This window comes from Rhinopithecus roxellana, chromosome 4 (assembly GCF_007565055.1).
Source record: "Rhinopithecus roxellana isolate Shanxi Qingling chromosome 4, ASM756505v1, whole genome shotgun sequence".
In the NCBI taxonomy this organism is placed as follows: Eukaryota; Metazoa; Chordata; class Mammalia; order Primates; family Cercopithecidae; genus Rhinopithecus; species Rhinopithecus roxellana.
Window position 1 is genome coordinate 8,821,445 of NC_044552.1, and position 15,320 is coordinate 8,836,764.

At 37.6% G+C, this 15,320-nt stretch overlaps 1 protein-coding gene across 1 annotated transcript in view; it reads left to right on the forward strand.

The window, feature by feature from the left end:
• The window catches only part of ELOVL2 (ELOVL fatty acid elongase 2), a 61,135-nt gene that overhangs the window by 11,199 nt on the left and 34,616 nt on the right, over positions 1-15,320 (forward strand). The window lies entirely within an intron of this gene.

Genomic DNA, 15,320 nt, shown 5'->3' on the forward strand with positions numbered 1-15,320 from the left:
AGTTTTATTAGCATAATCAGTGAAAATTGAAAATCTTAACTATATGCTTGTTTCAAAACAATTTTTCTTATTGAATAGTTCTCACTTATGCACTCATAAAGCTGAATGATTTTTGAAAATTGTTTCATGGATTTGAAACACAACTTTAGAAAATCTTAAGAGCTCTGCATAATCAGATTAAACCTTAGCTATTTGCCCAACCACCTACATCAAATTGCCTATGTCCTGAGCTCCTTAACAGTGCTTAATCTAATGCCTTAACCCCTAAAAATTTACCCTCAAGAAAATATATCATTCATCCTCTGCCTTGCACACTGGATTCTCATTATTTCAGTTACGAAAATCCTAAATACATCAGAAAATCCTAAGTGTATTGGATTTGTGTATTGTATTGGAAATAATGAGGAAAAGAATGCATATATGCATGTAACTTCTTTTTTAACTTTGTCAGTTTGGAAATAGTGAAAATTGCCTAGACTTAATACACTTAAACAGTATATGAGTAAAAACTAAATAAGTGGAGAATAGACTTTATGTCATCTAGGAGGGGAGAATGTTAGAAGAGGCTAAGATAGGTAGACATTTAGGGGCAGTAAATAGACCAGCCTGGCTGGAGTGAAGTTTACTGTGTAAGGGACTGGTCAAAGAAAAGGCTAGAGGAGTACTTGGAACCAAATGGAATGAAGTTTCTGGGTCTCTGGTATGGCTTGATTCCCTACCAGCTTATTTCAAATAAGATAAAGTAATTACACCTCTAATTTGTGATCAACTTCAGAGGAACTTTCTACCACATTCCTAATGATAGTAACTTAGAATACCATATGTTTGTATGTTTCCATTTATAGAACACTTTCAAGGTGTCATCTCAGTTGCATGTTATTAGTTGCTTGTTTATCATTGTTTACTTGTGTTTTATCTGTCTCCCTTACTGCAATATAAACTCTTTAAGGGCAAGAACTTCTTTATCGCTGTAACTTCAGCACTAGAAAGGTATCTGCAGACAGTTAGATGCTCAAATAATACTTGTCTGATAAAAAAACAGGCATGTAAAGTCACTTTCCCATGTTTGAAGAAAGTGAGACTGAGAGAGATTGTTTTATTCAGTCATAAACTAGTAAGTGATTGGTTGAATCCACGGATGCAGAATTCATACATACAGAGAGTGACCGTATTTTGTGATTTTTTGAGGAATATTTGATTATCCTTTTTCCATTGGAAAATGTGTGGCATGTGCAACTGAATTTCCAGGATTTGTCCATGGTTTCGTACACAGAGTAGAAAAAGCTAAGGTTTAAACCTAAATTTTTGTGACCCTATAGAGGCCCTATCCTAGTCTCCTCTATTTTTTTTTTTTTGTTTGTTTGTTTTTTTGTATGGGAAACATTTATCCAAATTGTGTAAAAAGATGTGAAAATTAATTTTGGCAGCCATTAGGAGAATATGTTCTGCTATTTAATAAGGTGATGGAAAACTTTTCTTATGGCCTTGAATTTCTTTTATAGGTAAGACCTTAACCTTGTGCAGGAGCCAAGTGGGAAAATAGAATAAACTCTACATGATATGGATGACAAAACTGAAGCACAGAAAAAGTAACTTCTCTACATGTCTGTGGCAGACTAGAAACCTGAGCCCAAGTCTTTGACTTTTAGTTCATTGATATGTACAAGAGGAAAACATCTGTGCTTTGCTGTAGTGATGCAGAAAGTTTGGAATAGACGACCAGATTAGTAAGGCCAAAGGAGAAAGTCTGGTGCAGATATGGGAACTTGCCATAAAAGAGAAGTAGCATTACAAATGAGTGTGGAAAGGACTGTTTGAGCAATGATGTTGGGACAAATGGCCTTTCATATGGGACAAAAGAAAATTAGATCTCTACCGGATAACAATATGCAAAAATAAATTCAGATCATTTAAAAACCTAGAGAAAAGTTAAGCTTTGAAACTGTTAGAAAATAGAGGTTATGGCAGGAGTAATTTCTTAAGCAAGATTAAACACAAACCATAAAAGGTGACATTTGACCACATCAAAGTTTGAAAATTTTGAGATGACAGAAGACACCATAGACAGATTTTTTCTTTTTAAAGGAAGAGAAGTTATTTGCAGTGTATGTAACAAAAGATTAGCACCAGGAATGTGCACATGACCCTTATAAATCAATAAACAGAAGACAAGCCATCCATTAGAGACATGGGTAAAGGTTATTTAATGGCAGCTCACTGAAGAGAAAACCTGCATAGCCGATAAATATTTAAAGACATACACAACTTCAGTAGTAATAAGGAATTGCAAATTAAAACCATGTCAGACTCATGAATTTGGCAACATTTAACAATTCTGACAGCAGCAAGTTCCATACATTTTTAGAGCTTTGTGGTAGTTTTCAAATAAAAATGTATTCCCCCATGTAGCAATTCCATAGAGATTTATTCCCAAAGAAATTCTTATTAATAAACATAAGGAGATATGTATAAAGCAGCATTTTTTTTGCAATAGCAGAAAAATTGGAAATAACCAAATATATCTATTAGTGAGGAAGTGGATAAATGACAATATGGAATATTCATAAGATGGAATACCGTACAAAGTTACAGTGAATGAACCAGAGCTGCCGTGTAAACATGAATAGATCTCAAAAAAAAAGAAAAATGTTGAATGACAGAACAAGCTGCAGAAGGATAAGTATGCTATGTTATAGTGCATATAAATCCTTAAAACGTACAAAACTATTTTTGCTTGTGAATATCTGCATGTAAATATATAAAACCATGGACTGGAAGTCTTGCCATCAAGTTGATTACAGCAGTTATATCTGAGGAAGGAACAGGGGACACAGGATTGGGGAGATAGACAAAGGGAGTGAGAACTTTATCAGTTGTGTTTCATTTCTCAGTGCCCAGTACGTTTATTTAATTAGTTTAAAAAGATTTGAATGGCCGGGCACAGTGGCTCACGCCTGTAATCCCAGCACTTTGGGAGGCCGAGACAGGCGGATCACGAGGTCAGGAGATCAAGACCATCCTGGCTAACACGGTGAAACCCCGTCTCTACTAAAAATACAAAAAAATTAGCCGGGCGAGGTGGCGGGCGCCTGTAGTCCCAGCTACTTGGGAGGCTGAGGCAGGAGAATGGCGTGAACCTGGGGGGCAGAGCTTGCCATGATCCGAGATCAAGCCACTGCACTCCAGCCTGGGCGACAGAGCGAGACTCCGTCTCAACAATAACAACAACAACAACAACAACAACAACAAAAAAGATTTGAAGCAAATTATGACTCAGTTTTAACATTCATAAGTGATATGTCTGTTTTACCATTCTCTACTTTTTCATACCTTTACACTTTTCCCCCAAGTTAAAAATAAGGATCTGGGATCTGCATTAGAGTCCCAGATCAGAGATCTGTTAAGAATAGCACATCTAGGACAGATGAGCTACAGGGCAGGAGGGCCTTCTATTGTTTTCTTAGACCCTAATCCTTCCTTCCTGGCTGACCGAATTGGCATCTGAAAGGCCTCACCAGGTCAGACTCCACATCCATGCAGTTTTAGAGAACTAAAGGACAAGTTGTGTTAAAATAAGTTTGTGTTTGTCATTCTTAGCATCAGTGAAAGAGATAAGCATATTTTCTCATGTGTGGAAAGAGAGAGAATAGCCAAATACCAACAATAGCTGCAGCCAATTACATTTATTAAATTCTTACTATGTCCCAGCATTGTCATAAGAACCTTTACTGTATTCCCACAGCCCAACAGCAACCCTGGGAGTTGGTACTGCCATTCCCTCTTTACAAATAGGGAAACTGAGGCAAGCTGGGCAGTGAGCATAAAGGAATAAGGAGAGCATTTTTATTCAAACAAATTGCACACCATAAATATTTGTTTCCTACTTGTAAGTCAGTTGTGAAAGGGTTCAAACCCACTGCAGGCAGTGTCCTCTCAGTGTCTCTCTTTTCCCACAAAAACGAATTGACCTTTGAGAATAGTTATGTTGACTATCAACCAGTCAACAATGGTAAACCCCAAACTGGAATTTTGTTATTCTCCCTTTTATACCACTGCACTTTCTCTTCTGACTTTTCTTTACAAAGACCACTCATGAGACAAGCACTGAGTGCTTAATGAAGGGACGTTTCTGCTATACAATGTCACTCCCCTTAGGTTCTCCAAGTCTGATGCAGTGGGAGTTGTGAGGCTATGACAGTATGCCCTGCATTGGGATTTGAAAATGCAGAACACTGAATCAGTGACTATCGATTCAACTTCTACTCTGTTTACAGCCTGTCATAGATGCTTTTACAAGTATGAAATAATGAGTCTTCACAACCACACTAGGAAATTAGGATAATTATTCTCATTTTATAGAGAATGAAGATATTGTTCAAAGATGACCTTTGGCCCAAAGTTATGCAGCTACCTAGTGTCAGAGCCAAGACTAGAACCTGCGTAAAACTCCTGTTCTTTGCAGTGAACCACACTGAATGCCAGGCTACCTTTTTTTTTTATTTTTATTTTTTGAGATCTCCCTCTGTCGCCCAGGCTGAAGTGCAATGGCGTGATCTTGTCTCACTACAGCTTCCGCCTCCCAGGTTCAAGTAATTCTTGTGCCTCAGCCTTCTGGGTAGCTGGGACTACAGGCATGTGCCACCACTCCCAGCGGTTTTGTTTTGTTTTGTTTTTGTTTGTTTGTTTGTTTAGAGATGAAGTTTTGTTATGTTGCCCAGGCTCATGCTACCTCTTTTAACTATAGCCTTAGGTGATGCCCCACCCAGAACCATACTCAGTACTGATTTAAAATAATCACCCCATGAATGAGTGACAAGAAGATGCTGCAGTCTCATTTACTAGCGCTGCGAAATCAGGCAAGTTGCTTTACCTCTCTGAGTCTCATTTTCCTGATGTGTCAAGGGGGGTGAACATACCAGTAGTTGCGAGAACTAAACGAAGTAATAGTGAGATAATAGGATATAATGTGCCCAGTACAATGGCTGGTATCTAATAAACACATTCTAGCTATTTATAATAAATACATTACTATTACTATCATCTATAGTTTCTATAATGAAGAAATCAGTGACAGAGGGGGCAACTCTAAACTGGCAATTAGGAACTTCTTGATACATTATTTTAAAATTTAAAAAAATCATAAAAAGCAAGCTTTCATGGCTGCTGTGGGGTAGCTATGTGGGAGAATTTAATTTTTGTCTTTATAAACCAATCAATAGGTAAAAAAGAAAGCCCATAACCATTCTTCCAATGTGGAGGCAATATCCTCTTCTGATGGAGACAGTTTCTGTGGACGGAAGCCATCCAACCACAGATCAGCCTGTTTGTCCACACCTGTTTCTAGTCAACGGTACAATCTCTATAAAGTGGCCAAACTAAAAAGTCAGATAAACAGGATGTAAGTCAGGCAATGGCTTACCTTCCCAGCCACAGCAAATGAGGCATACAGTGTTCTAGGATGACTTAATCTATTATGGTGTTAAAATGCTATATCCAGATCTAAAGCTAGAAACCAAATCTCCAAAGAGGAAAAGACATCCTATAACCAAAGCAGCTTATACATAGTTGCGGAGGAACTCTATTGTCATCAATTGCTTGATGGAAAAGAAAAGGAACCCATGTGTGTAGACCTTTTTCCCCCAAAAAAGTCCACATTAGACCCATTTGGAGGAATGGCATTGGGGAAAACAGCAAGGCTCAGGCAAAAGGAATTAGGTATACCAAGAGAAATACGATGTTCAGAGTAAGAAAGATAATAGTTCTGTCACATTCTGAAAATGTTCACTTCTGAGGGCTCTATTGAAAGAGAAATGTTGACAAACTGGAATCAATTTAGAAAGAACGCTGAAGAAGGTGAGAGTCTGGAGCTCGTGTCATTTATATAGGCATGTGTCTAGTGCCTAATACCTAGTAGATACTCAGTTAGTGCTTATGGAAAGTAGGAAAGCTCAGTCCACATAGTAAAGCAGAGAAAGGCAGTGAGGGAGGAAGAGGAGAATGGGAGAAGTTGAATTTCCTGAGGCTGCTTGCCTAGGAAAGGTGAAAGCAGGGGGTGAATTAATGCCTCTAATCATATATCTGAAGGGCTCTCGTGTGGAAGAAAAATGGTACTAGTTTTGTATAACTCCAGAGGAAAGAATTAGGATTTATGACTAACAGTTGAATGGGGAAAGGTTTTTAACACAAAATAAAGTAGGACTTTCTAAAAACAAGAAACATTTTAAAAATGGAATGTGCTACCTTACAGAGTAGTAAGAAGTCTTTCCAGTAAGGTGGGTAAATTTCTATCAGAATTATTGTAGAAACCAATTATTTCCAGCTTTGGGTGGAAAGTTAAAAAGTCCATGATTCTCCCATATGACAAGAGCCAATAAGCTGCTCCCACTCATCCGAGGTTTAAAAAAAATCACTCGTTTCTGAACTCATTTCTGTTCGTAACAAAGACTGTGGACCATGCAGAGCTCATTCTTGAACCTTTACAATGCTGTGTGATGGGAAGTGAATTTCTATAGTAAAAATTGATGTGGATTTATCCTATACTTTTAAGGTTATTTTTCATAAAACATAGAAGGTTAAGTTTAAGAAGTGAGAAGTATTTATACCAAAACTTTAAAAATATTATTTTATCTAAAGATATAAATCTCTTGTTGGTCAAAGGATACAAAATTTCCATCAGACAGGAAGAATAAGTTCAAGAGATACATCGAACAACATGGCGATTATAGTTAAGTGTTCTTACCACAAAAAAATGATAAGGTTGTGAGGTAATGGATGTGTTAGTTAGCTTAATTTCACCATTCCACACTGTATTCATATTTCACATCATGTGCACCATAAATATAATTTTTGTCAAATATTTTAAAAGATAGAAATCTGTGTGTAAGCATAGTTAATCTATTAGATATAAATAATAATACTCCATATAGCTATGTAAAGTTTACATGAAGAAATCAGGCTGTGATCCACAGACGGCAATAAATCCTGTTATTCTATTCCATATGCTGCATACAAATAAAGCTAGAGGCCTTTTAGTATGAGGTAAGAGTGTGGACAGAGACAGATGGAAAAAGACAAATGACAAAAGTGCTAATGAACAGCCTCAGTTTCCCTACAACTCCTAGTTAGTCGAGTGAAACAAAGGAGGCTCTCTAAGAATCAGTTTCTTGGTGGCTGTCCTGGATGTCTGTAGTACAACACTTCACCCCCAGGTCCAGGATTGACGTGCAAGAGTCTGCTTGCCTCTCCTGTTATAGCCCAGAAGGATCACAAAAGGATTTCCTGCCACATGCTGCCCACCTGTATCTTGGCAGCCTGGCACAGCCCGACCCAAAAGGCACTGCCACTTGCTGGTTACAGGAGCCATTTGCATTTTCAACCGTGGCTATTTTAAGGTTATGCAAATGAGTTGGCGGGACTTTCTCCTTTAAAAGACAATGACACAAAATTCATAGTCTAACATCTCCTCCTTTAACTTTTCTCATATTTCTAAACCCAATACACACTTATTTTTATGGAATCAGACCAGGATACTTTCTTTAAGTCTTCTCTGGAGATTAATTTTGCCTGCCCTTTGAGGAACAGTTAGAACCACTCATCAGGCTGCTAGCACTAGCAAAAGGGAAGCCACGCTGTCATAACTGGCTCTTGCAGTCGCTACTTCCACTTCACTGTCCTGAAAACTTGATGGCTTATCTGCTTAGAAAACTCAGGAATGTTTCTCACCACCCCACTTCGCTACCCTTTAGTGTTACTGAACTGACCCTTTCTCTTTTATAGGTTGGAAGCAAAAAGACTATACATCTTTTACAGCTGCATTCAGTACAACAGTTAACATTCTCTATAATGATACAGTTCTAAAAAGCCTTATATAAAAAAAAATTATTGTTGAGAGCTGAGAGGCAAAAACTGGGTGAAGACTTCTGCAGAGAAAATATTTTTAAAATCATAAAACCACGAAAATAACAAGTACTGTACTTTTGTGTTTATTTTATAGAAGTCAAGTAGTTTCTGATAGACAAGAGAAGAGATTGATCCATAAACTTTTTAAAGAAAATTTGGTAATCTCTTAAAGTATTTGTATGGCTCTGAATGGGTGTGCTTTTCTAACTTTGTTTTAATTTTTATGTTACACATATAATTGTTTCAAATAGGCATTTGTTCATTTTAAAACTTCTACTAGAAGTTAAACACGAAGAAAAGCATTCAAAAGAAGACTTCAGAACAGAAAAATTGTTGAATGAGTGAAATGCCTGAAGTAACTCAACTTACCAAACACAAATCACTCAGTATTAAAGGGCTGCAGATTTCAGTTTTACTGATTTCAGTTCTGTCTGCCCAGTTCATTTCCAAATTATGTATCAGTTTTACATACTTTAGACATTGGCACCATATATGAAGCTAAAAAAAATTAGCGTACTTGTTTATTTTGTTTTATATTCTTATTTTTAGTAGTGGTTTCAAAATTCTTGTACAGGCAAAGAATGGGCTGCCTGTCGGTTGGCAGCAGGGATGGACAGTGGGAACCCCGGGGGAGGGCTTGAATTTGCTATTACTTAGCACTTTAAAGAAAACTGAGGAAATATGAATTTTTCTCTCCAAGGAATGGTGGTAGAGGTCAGTGGCTGCTAGAATTTATGGGATTACGCTGTTGTCCCTACAGAAACATGGCTTTGTGCTACCATTGCACACTGCAAATTCCGCTAAGTTTAACAAGTCCGCTGAAATCTTTAGTTTCCAAGGTTGTGTGTTGAGTGGTAATCTATCCCTTCTCTCTGAGTTTCCTGAAATACAGATACAGAAAAAAGTTTCAGAAAGAAACAGTTTCTCTCAAAAGTATAGGTGGGAAATCCAAACAAATTTGTCTGTTGAGGTTAGGAACAAACTCACCATACCTTTCCTCCAATTAACCACCCCGCTTTCCATAAAAGCCAATTTAGGTTAAGGTTACTTTTGAGAAATTTGTACTTTTTGTTTCAGAATCTGTGACAATTTCATGTTTGCTGATTGCTGATATTTGGTCAACAATATTGTAGAGCCAGTTCTTTTTTTTTTTTTGTATGAATCTGGCACTCTGCCTACTGCCTTCGAGACTGTAGAAGAAAGCAGGAGAGGAAAGAATAGGAATGATGGGAGAATAAAGAGACTCACTATCTTTGTCTCTTGAAAACTGAGAGCCAGAAGGGGCCTTGGAGATCATTGTATTCAGTAATACTAAGTACTTAGGGAATATATGTACATATTTTTGTCCTGTAATATAAAAAATAGTGGTGTCTAGAGACCTAGTAATAGGAATATTAAAATGATTATATTTACTTAAGGAACATTTCATATTACAAGGTACTATTGACCATTGGATAGAAATGATTTATCAATAAGAAAAAGGATAGTATTTCATAAAAGTGTTCATTTAGCAGGATTCAAAACAATATCCAAGAAGAACCTGGAGAGAAGATTGTGTGTGACACGATGCCAGTTTTAAAACGGGGGCCAGAGGCTTACATTTACATAATTTTCTTTATTTTGACTCAACATCTTGGCAAAGGCATTGGCTTAGCCACACATGGTGTATAGCTTGTAATAAATAACTTTATTTTTTGCTTCTCATCATCTGTAAAATAGATAATACTCTTCACCTCTTTCTTCCCTCCCTCCATAGAGTTGTCTGTCTTTATTCATCAGCTCTGTATTTGGAGACTGTGTTGGGCTGATGATTGAAGAGTGATGAATGAATTAAGGTGAATTACAAGGATATCCTAGAAGATGCTGAAACTAACATGAAATTCAATTATCTAAAATTAGTTTGTAATACTCTAACCATCATAGAGGCCAAGTATAGTGTTTTTCCAATTTTTTTGCTCACACAGCTCAGGCTGCATTTTTCTTTTTAGTGATTTATTTTCCTCATAATGGTACTCAATTTGATTTGACATTATTCAGATTAAAATGCTAGGGGAGAGGTATTATTTTCCTTTACCTCCTAGAAAAGAGGATGCAGTGAAGGGCAGATCACCGTCACTTTGATGGTAATGCACTGCCAAACAAAAAAGCGTGTGCTGAAGATTTCATTCAACAGGGATGGAATCTGAATTGTTCAATAAATCCCCATATTGGTTGGTTTTATAGCTTAAAAGAAGGAGAATATAAAATAGTCTGTTCAGATGACTCACAGATTGTCTCTTGCTCAGTATTAGCAGTAAAATACTAATCCTTTCGATGACCGTAAATATATCAAAATACTGTAGATATTTTCAGAACATATATAAATACGTAGAAATAATTCAGATGTGATTGTTGCCTAAAAAAGTAGAATAAAATTTGGCCCATATTTTTTCTAAGAAATCATTAAAAGCTTTCCTTTGTTTTCATATTCAAAAGGATACCACTTGTACATGCAGAATAGCCAACCTGCTTCCCCTCTGGTCAGTACTTGATAACCAGAGCACACACAGACAGAATCTCCTTTCATTGCTGCTCTTAATTGTGAAAGAGTTTTATTCTTCCTCATGTTCCCAAATCCAGAAACTGGTACAGTTCCAAGGTGTCCTGAATACAGATATCTGGCTTTGGATGAAATCTCCAAGGAGTTTTATATTCATTCACCACTTCCTGTGGAAGAAGAAGTTGTAATAATCGTTACAAATATTTTGAACTGCAAACTTAGCAGCATTGTTCGCTTTTCTGTTTCAGACATATTCAGCATTGAATCACTGAATAACTTTATTTCTAATAGTGAAATTGAAGCTTTTTGTTTTTCTGTATAGCAGATTTCATTTTATTCACTTGAAATTAAAGCAAGTTATTTTATATATTCTAATGAGATCAGAATATTACAAGTATGTGTTTGGATTTTATTTCTATACTCTTGGAGAGAAGGCCATAACTTGAAAGATAACTGGAAAGAAACTATTGTAGTCATTATTAAGATGAGACTATTTATTATAGTCATTATTTAGTAAAGTGAGTTTCCTTAAACTTGGCACATTTCTGTGTAACCAGTGAATTAAGTCACAAGTCATTTAAGCTTTGTGAATATATTTTAAATGTTTAAAATCTATTTCAGAAGCGTAACCAATAAGATATAGTTATATCTGATCCCGAAGCACCATTCTGTGCACCAGAGATACACACCTGAGTGGCAAACTCACAGTTTTTTGTGTGTATATAATTTATGTTTCACCAGTTCTTTCTCCAGCTCCTCACAAATTCCCTGCCCCGTTCTTCACCGTTGACGTACACACGTACCCATACCCAGAGAGTTCTTCCAAGAGTTCTCCCGGGATTGATTGTGAGTGATTCTGGTCTGTCTTTTCATGCCGTCTGTGAGGTAGTCCTCTTCTCTTGCTCAGGTCCCTCTCTGCTGGGTAAGACCCCCATATCCACGGACCACCCAGCCCTGCATGTGGAGTGCCGGCTGCCTGCTGAGCGCAGTGCTTGGCAGTGCTCCCTGCTGTTCATACCAGGTGTCCCAGACTCTGTTGGACACCAATTCTGGTTTAGCTGGACACAACTTCTGACACAGGAGGCTTGCAGGTAACACACTCCATGCAACATTCTGTGGAAAAGTTGAGGAGAATACCTTTCTCCTCTTTCCTGTTCTGGTAGAGAGATCACAAAGCACTCCAGGTGCAACCCCAGTGTCTTATGTGAGTACATCCCATTCTTTTTCATCACGGCCGCTCTCTCCCTGGGACCCTGGGGGAATGCAGCCATGAAGAATCCCAAGTGACAGACTCCCTACTACACTTAACATTACTCCTCTCACATTCAGTTAGTGCTTTGTTACTGAGACAGCCCCGTCAGCATCTGACACTCCACCAATGCACCTCCTTAGGATGAGCTCCCTCTCAAGGGTAGCTCAGGTTCTCATGCAAAGGGGACTGTCCTGCCAGTTTGCTGAGGATTCTGAAGCCAAAAGTTGAGCCAGCAGCACCAGCCACCATGTGCAGATGAAACAGATGAATGAATGCACACATGCCCTGTAACATACTAGAAAACTGCTGTTTAAAATATATTAATGATATTAATAATTGTTTAAACCTCGGTATTCACCTCTTAAAAATCTAAAAAAGGTTTGTTTTGGGTTTTAGTAGTTGGTTTCTACGGAGTCATGGTGTGTATATTTTTCATATTATTGCTGTCTCAGTGTCTCTCTGCTTTAAAATAGTGATACTTTCCCAAAGCTTTCTCCATGTCTCTGTTCTCTCTTCCTACTCTCCTACACTCTTTATTTGCCAAATATATATTAATACACATACAATTCCGACACCCCTCTGAACCTGAAGAAGAGTGTTGTCAAAGGAAAAAGAGGTCAGAAGTGGACCCTTGAAGTCTTCTAGCCCCATTCCTGGTGTGATTCTGGAACTTGTTCATTAAAAGATGCTTTTCACAAATGCTTATTGAGAGCTTGGTGTGTGCCAGGCAAAGATCTTGACTAGTTTGGGAGAACAAGAGGGGCCAGGGAAAATCAACACAGAGTTAGGAGGCATGTCCAGGCAGAGGGAAGAATACGTGCAGTGGCACACGCAGAGAGAACAGGATGCATTGGAGGAACTCCAAGTAATTAGATATGCCTGGAACAAAGAGGACATCCGAGGATTTGGAAGGAGCAGAGACTTGCAAAGTGGGTGGAGGTCATCACATTCTGGCCAGTCCGCAAAAGGAGTTAATAGCAATTGTTTAATTTTTTAAAGTTCTTCAGATTTTATGTCAGATAAGAATGCTAGTTCCTCTTGTAACATGGAGCTGGTTACCAAGGAATTGAGGTTGAGATGCATAGTGCATACATCCAAACTACTATAGCACAGTTCACTGAGATGGACTTTTCCTTCCACTGAGCTCTGCACTGTGTTAGTTCCATCATATTTAAACATCGATAATAGTGACAGTAACCACACTTGTAATGATAAAAATAATGAGTTTGTCACTGGACCATGCTTGCTTTAGAGTTTTGGTTTTTGTATGAATTTTACCTACTGGGAGAAAAATGCTGTTTTACTGTTAACACATGGCAATCTGACCAACACTCAGGACAGACTACTGCACATCCACTGAGGGAAGCCCCTCAGGGGTTTGTTTGGGTTGAATAAAATCCTTCTCTTACTGTGGGGTTGGAATCGTATTATTCCTCTGAGGTATGTTGGCAGATAAAACAGAATGGAGTAACTAAAGAGCTAAAGGACCCTCTTGTGCCCCTTCACTGATCATCTGGGAAAGACCCATATGGAAATACTAGACAGTGACTGGCTTTACTGATGTTTTAAAGATAGTTGGATTGTGGTAGCTTAGCATATGTAATGTGAACTTCAAGACTGATCCAAACATTTATTGCCAATTACTATAGAAAGTTGGGTTGATTACTATTATCACTAATCTGTTTGTACCAATATAAAATAGTACATATTTGATGAAAATTTAAGTTACTTTTCACTTAGTCAAGAATTTCTCAAATAGGATCATACTTTTTAGTCATTTTATATCATGATATCATCTCATTTCTCTCACCTTTTATTTCAAGTAGATAGGAAGAAACCAACCCATTGGAAACTGATTTTTTTTTTAAGACTTAAGGAGGAACATGTGCAACTTTCCTCTATAAGTCATTTTGCTAACAGTTTTTTCCTTAGTTTTTAGTTTTAGTATTTTAATTATACAATTAATATATTGATAATGATTTATTGTTAAAAAGTAAAATGATACAAGCCGGGCCCAGTGGCTCACGCCTGTAGTCTCAGCACTTTGGGAGGCCAAGGCAGGTGGATCACCTGAGGTCAGGAGTTTGAAACCAGCTCGGCCAACATGGTGAAACCCTGTCTCTACTAAATATACAAAAACTAGCGGGGCGTGGTGGCGCGCACCTGTAATCCCAGCTGCTCAGGAGGCTGAGGCGGGAGAATCACTTGAACCCAGGAGGCGGAGGTTGCCGTGAGCTGAGATCACACCACTGCACTCCAGCCTGGGCAAAGAAGCAAGACTCTGTCAAAAAAAAAAAAAAAAAGAAACAATAGAGACATATACAGAGTAAAGAGTTAGTCCCTCTCTTTTCCTTCTCCCCCATGCCCACCATTCTCCTTGCCTCCCCAGCAGTAGTCACTGTTAAGTTTGATGTGTGCTCTTTGACGTTTGTCTTATGTGTATACTATATGTACTTGTACATACATGCATAGGCAAGTAGATTGGGGTTTGTAAACAATTTATTTCTCTAAATCAAATCCCAGAAAGCGAAGCTTGTGCTTTATGTTATCTGATTTCACTCTGATTTTCTTTCTTACAGGAAAGTATTCTTTAGGGCTTACAGAACTATAGGAATTCTTTGAAGCTTTTTGTTTCTTTTACCTAGTTTATTTAGCTTATTTTAAAAATGTGTTATAGAAGTGTAGGATGTAAGACTTGATTTCAACAGTAGTTAACATGAAAATAACCTGGTGATGTTTGTTGGCAAGGACTAGCTGATGCAGTGTCTGAATGCAATGTTGTAATAACTGTAATAGAAGTATAATATCCCGATCAAGAAGGCACAAGCCTCTTTGTATCCCTCCTTAAGCAGGCCACTTTCAGAATAGTGTATTCAGGTACAGCAAATATAAGGTAAAATACAAGTAGCCCAGAGATTTTATTTCTGTTTGGAGCAATATGGATACTATCTAAGTGGGTTTGTATAGCCCACTAATTACTAAATGCTTTGAAATTACTGGTTATATAATAAGTATAAACAAGTTTGAATTTCATCGACTAGATAATAATGAAATACTTGGTTGATTTTTAGAAAGTAAGCAAGGACTTGGTATTTTTGTAATAGAAACACGTCAAAAAATCAATCCTTTAATTGTAATCTAAACCAATTTCATGAGCCTGTGCGTAGTCTAATTGTTGCCACTCAAAATGTGACCTTTAGCCCAGCAGCTTCAGTATCACCTGGCAGCTTGTTAGAAATGCAAACTCAAAGCCCATCTAGACCAATTGAATGAGAACCTGTACATTAACAAGATCCCCAGGTGACTTAGGAACATTAAAGTTTAAGAACCTGAAAAATTCTGAACTCTCGACTGTGTTCAATGAAAGCTTTAAAAAGTCCATAAAGATGGTGTCTCCAAACTTCTTGTGTATCTTCTTGAAGCATGATGCAATAGTTTGTTGAAGAAATGAGAAAAGTGAAAGATGAGGCAATCGTGGTGGCTTATTTGACTCTTGCATTGTCCTTCTAGGCAATACCATTATTCTTACCTTTTCACATTTTTTAGTATAGGTTGGAATTATTGATAAGCAGTGATAATTCCTAGGATGACTAAATAGAAAAATGTTTTAAGCTATAGAAAAAAATAAGA